General features: G+C 34.9%; 1 protein-coding gene across 2 annotated transcripts in view; it reads left to right on the forward strand.

Moving 5' to 3' along the window:
* The window catches only part of mfhas1 (malignant fibrous histiocytoma amplified sequence 1), a 47,834-nt gene extending 41,923 nt beyond the window's left edge, over positions 1-5,911 (forward strand). For both annotated transcript variants that reach the window (XM_039779860.1, XM_039779861.1), the window contains exon 10: positions 5,326-5,911. The gene's annotated coding sequence lies outside the window, so the exon portion shown is untranslated. The remainder of the gene's footprint in view (positions 1-5,325) is intronic.
* Positions 5,912-6,232: the final 321 nt, after the last annotated feature.

Raw genomic sequence — 6,232 nt, forward strand, 5'->3', positions numbered from 1 at the left:
TGCCTGAACGAAGTACAAGATGACCTATCCCTAAATATGTCCCACAGGTGTAATAAAAAGATGACCTATCCCTAAATATGACCCACAGGTGTAATAAAAGATGACCTATTCTTAAATATGTCCCATAGGTGTAATTAAAGATGACCTATCCCTAAATATGACCCACAGGTGTAATAAAAGATGACCTATCCTAAATATGTCCCACAGGTGTAATAATAAAAGATGACCTATCCTAAATATTACCTTACAGGTGTAATAAAAAGATGGCCTATCCTAAATATGACCTTTTACAGGTGTAATAATAGATGACCTATCCCTAAATATGTCCCACAGGTGTAATAAAAGATGACCTATCCCTAAATATGACCTACAGGTGTAATTAAAGAGAACTATCCCTAAATAAGGTTCCACAGGTGTAATAAAAGATGACCTATCCCTAAATATGTCCTACAGGTAATAAATAAAAAGATGACCTATCCCTAAATATGTCCTACAGGTGTAATAAAAGATGACCTATCCCTAAATATGACCCTACAGGTGTAATTAAAGATGAACTATCCCTAAATATGTCCCTACAGGTGTAATAAAAGATGACCTATCCCTAAATATGTCCCACAGGTGTACTAAAGATGACCTATCCCTAAATATGTCCTTACAGGTGTAATAATAGATGACCTATCCCTAAAATATGACCTTACAGGTGTAATAAAAGATGACCTATCCCTTAAATATGTCCTTACAGGTGTAATAAAAGATGACCTATCCCTAAATATGACCTTACAGGTGTAATAAAATATGACCTATCCCTAAATATGACCTTACAGGTGTAATAATAGATGACCTATCCCTAAATATGACCTTACAGGTGTAATAAAAGATGACCTATCCCTAAATATGACCTTACAGGTGTAATAAAAGATGACCTATCCCTAAATATGTCCTTACAGGTGTAATAATAGATGACCTATCCCTAAATATGACCTTACAGGTGTAATTAAAGATGACCTATCCCTAAATATGTCCTTACAGGTGTAATAAAAGATGACCTATCCCTAAATATGTCCTTACAGGTGTAATAAAAGATGACCTATCCCTAAATATGTCCTTACAGGTGTAATAAAAGATGACCTATCCCTAAATATGACCTTACAGGTGTAATAAAAGATGACCTATCCCTAAATATGTCCTTACAGGTGTAATAAAAGATGACCTATCCCTAAATATGTCCTTACAGGTGTAATAAAAGATGACCTATCCCTAAATATGTCCTTACAGGTGTAATAAAAGATGACCTATCCCTAAATATGACCTTACAGGTGTAATAATAGATGACCTATCCCTAAATATGACCTTACAGGTGTAATAAAAGATGACCTATCCCTAAATATGTCCTTACAGGTGTAATAATAGATGACCTATCCCTAAATATGACCTTACAGGTGTAATAAAAGATGACCTATCCCTAATAAATATGACCTTACAGGTGTATAATAGATGACCTATCCCTAAATATGACCTTACAGGTGTAATAAAAGATGACCTATCCCTAAATATGACCTTACAGGTGTAATAAAAGATTACCTATCCCTAAATATGACCTTCACAGGTGTAATAATAGATGACCTATCCCTAAATATGACCTTACAGGTGTAATAAAAAGATGACCTATCCCTAAATATGACCTTTACAGGTGTAATAAATAGATGACCTATCCCTAAATATGACCTTACAGGTGTAATAAAAGATGACCTATCCCTAAATATGTCCTTACAGGTGTAATCAAAGATGACCTATCCCTAAATATGACCTTACAGGTGTAATAAAGATGACCTATCCCTAAATAATGACCTTACAGGTGTAATAATAAAGATGACCTATCCCTAAATATGACCTTACAGGTGTAATAATAGATGACCTATCCCTAAATATGACCTTATAGGTGTAATAAAAGATGACCTATCCCTAAATATGTCCTTACAGGTGTAATAAAAGATGACCTATCCCTAAATATGACCTTTACAGGTGTAATAATAGATGACCTATCCCTAAATATGACCTTTACAGGTGTAAATAAAAGATGACCTATCCCTAAATATGACCTTTACAGGTGTAATAAAAGATGACCTTATCCCTAAATATGACCTTACAGGTGTAATAAAAGATGACCTATCCCTAAATATGACCTTACAGGTGTAATAAAAGATGACCTATCCCTAAATATGACCTTACAGGTGTAATAAAAGATGACCTATCCCTAAATATGACCTTACAGGTGTAATAAAAGATGACCTATCCCTAAATATGACCTTACAGGTGTAATAAAAGATGACCTATCCCTAAATATGACCTTACAGGTGTAATAAAATATGACCTATCCCTAAATATGACCTTACAGGTGTAATAATAGATGACCTATCCCTAAATATGACCTTACAGGTGTAATAAAAGATGACCTATCCCTAAATATGTCCTTACAGGTGTAATAATATGATGACCTATCCCTAAATATGACCTTACAGGTGTAATTAAAGATGACCTATCCCTAAATATGACCTTACAGGTGTAATAAAAGATGACCTATCCCTAAATATGACCTTACAGGTGTAATAATAGATGACCTATCCCTAAATATGACCTTATAGGTGTAATAAAAGATGACCTATCCCTAAATATGACCTTACAGGTGTAATAAAAGATGACCTATCCCTAAATATGACCTTATAGGTGTAATAAAAGATGACCTATCCCTAAATATGTCCTTACAGGTGTAATAATAGATGACCTATCCCTAAATATGACCTTTCAACAGGTGTAATTAAAGATGACCTATCCCTGAATATGTCCTTACAGGTGTAATAAAAGATGACCTATCCCTAAATATGTCCTTACAGGTATAATAAAAGATGACCTATCCCTAAATATGTCCTTACAGGTGTAATAAAAGATGACCTATCCCTAAATATGACCTTACAGGTGTAATAAAAGATGACCTATCCCTAAATATGTCCTTACAGGTGTAATAAAGATGACCTATCCCTAAATATGTCCTTACAGGTGTAATAAAAGATGACCTATCCCTAAATATGACCTTACAGCACAGGTGTAATAAAAGATGACCTATCCCTAAATATGTCCTTACAAGGTGTAATAAAAGATGACCTATCCCTAAATATGACCGTACAGGTGTAATAATAGATGACCTATCCCTAAATATGACCTTACAGGTGTAATAAAAGATGACCTATCCCTAAATATGACCTTACAGGTGTAATAAAAAGATGACCTATCCCTTAATATGTCCTTACAGGTGTAATAATAGATGACCTATCCCTAAATAATGACCTTACAGGTGTAATAATAGATGACCTATCCCTAAATATGACCTTTACAGGTGTAATAATAGATGACCTATCCCTAAATATGACCTTTACAGGTGTAATAAAAGATGACCTATCCCTAAATATGACCTTACAGGTGTAATAAAAGATGACCTATCCCTAAATATGACCTTACAGGTGTAATAATAGATGACCTATCCCTAAATATGACCTTTATAGGTGTAATAAAAGATGACCTATCCCTAAATATGACCTTACAGGTGTAATAATAGATGACCTATCCCTAAATATGACCTTACAGGTGTAATAAAAGATGACCTATCCCTAAATATGTCCTTACAGGTGTAATCAAAGATGACCTATCCCTAAATATGACCTTACAGGTGTAATAAAAGATGACCTATCCCTAAATATGACCTTACAGGTGTAATAATAGATGACCTATCCCTAAATATGACCTTACAGGTGTAATAATAGATGACCTATCCCTAAATATGACCTTACAGGTGTAATAATAGATGACCTATCCCTAAATATGACCTTATAGGTGTAATAAAAGATGACCTATCCCTAAATATGACCTTACAGGTGTAATAATAGATGACCTATCCCTAAATATGACCTTATAGGTGTAATAAAAGATGACCTATCCCTAAATATGTCCTTACAGGTGTAATAAAAGATGACCTATCCCTAAATATGACCTTACAGGTGTAATAATAGATGACCTATCCCTAAATATGACCTTACAGGTGTAATAAAAGATGACCTATCCCTAAATATGACCTTACAGGTGTAATAAAAGATGACCTATCCCTAAATATGACCTTACAGGTGTAATAAAAGATGACCTATCCCTAAATATGACCTTACAGGTGTAATAAAAGATGACCTATCCCTAAATATGACCTTACAGGTGTAATAATAGATGACCTATCCCTAAATATGACCTTACAGGTGTAATAAAAGATGACCTATCCCAAAATATGATCTTACAGGTGTAATAAAAGATGACCTATCCCTAAATATGACCTTACAGGTGTAATAAAAGATGACCTATCCCTAAATATGACCTTACAGGTGTAATAAAAGATGACCTATCCCTAAATATGACCTTACAGGTGTAATAAAAGATGACCTATCCCTAAATATGACCTTACAGGTGTAATAATAGATGACCTATCCCTAAATATGACCTTACAGGTGTAATAAAAGATGACCTATCCCTAAATATGTCCTTACAGGTGTAATAATAGATGACCTATCCCTAAATATGACCTTACAGGTGTAATAATAGATGACCTATCCCTAAATATGATCTTACAGGTGTAATTAAAGATGACCTATCCCTAAATATGACCTTACAGGTGTAATTAAAGATGACCTATCCCTAAATATGTCCTTACAGGTGTAATAAAAGATGACCTATCCCTAAATATGACCTTACAGGTGTAATAATAGATGACCTATCCCTAAATATGACCTTACAGGTGTAATAAAAGATGACCTATCCCTAATTATGACCTTACAGGTGTAATAATAGATGACCTATCCCTAAATATGACCTTATAGGTGTAATAAAAGATGACCTATCCCTAAATATGACCTTACAGGTGTAATAATAGATGACCTATCCCTAAATATGACCTTACAGGTGTAATAAAAGATGACCTATCCCTAAATATGTCCTTACAGGTGTAATAAAAGATGACCTATCCCTAAATATGACCTTACAGGTGTAATAAAAGATGACCTATCCCTAAATATGACCTTACAGGTGTAATAAAAGATGACCTATCCCTAAATATGACCTTACAGGTGTAATAATAGATGACCTATCCCTAAATATGACCTTACAGGTGTAATAATAGATGACCTATCCCTAAATATGACCTTATAGGTGTAATAAAAGATGACCTATCCCTAAATATGACCTTACAGGTGTAATAAAAGATGACCTATCCCTAAATATGTCCTTGTGTTGCAGGTTGTTGATGCATCTGTGATGACATCAGACAGTATTTAAGGATTTAGATGAGTCTCTCAGTCTCTGGACATCGGTGGGTCTCTTTAATCATTTCTACACACTGAGGACCGTGTTGCATTATGGGCCGGATCGCTGCAACGTCTCCCCTCTGAAGGTTTTCAGAGACCTGCGATGTGTTCGGGTGTCTGTGTGGGTCAGACACTGACGAAGCCAAAACATGAAGATATGTTGAGTTTATGTGCAAGAAGAGAGAGGAACTGCAGTGATTTACACGAGGAAAGATTCCTCCAGCAAGAGGAAATGTAGCAGAGCAGCTGAGAGTTTGTTTAAAGCGTAACTTCGTTTTTTTGCAACCTAATTTTCCTATGTGTTTGTGTCTAAGTGACTGATGGTTACAACCCCCTCCAATTATAATGTTTTTTTTTACATTTGTGTTGAGTTTTCAAGGTTTTTGTTGCCTTTTGACATCTGTGAAATTGCGTTCACTAAACTACACCAGACTCCATGTAAATAATCAGGACTTTTATCATCGTAAAACACACTTCATTCAAAGTGGACAGAAACTAAATAAAACTACCAAAAGTCGTCTTGGTTCATCTTTCCACTGTTCCAACAATCACAACTCTGGTTTTGTTGAAATAAACCCTTAATTCACCCATTTACATGTGGAGATATGCTGGCTCTATACACACTAAAAGTCCTGATTATTTACATGGAGTCTGGTGGAAATATGCTGGCTCTATACACGCTAAAAGTCCTTATTATTTACATGGAGTCTGGTGGAGATATGCTGGCTCTATACACACTAAAAGTCCTTATTATTTACATGGAGTCTGGTGGAGATATGCTGGCTCTATACACGCTAAAAGTCCTTATTATTTACATGGAGTCTGGTGGAGTTATGCTG

The sequence above is a fragment of the Perca fluviatilis genome, chromosome 17, assembly GCF_010015445.1.
Source record: "Perca fluviatilis chromosome 17, GENO_Pfluv_1.0, whole genome shotgun sequence".
In the NCBI taxonomy this organism is placed as follows: domain Eukaryota; kingdom Metazoa; phylum Chordata; class Actinopteri; order Perciformes; family Percidae; genus Perca; species Perca fluviatilis.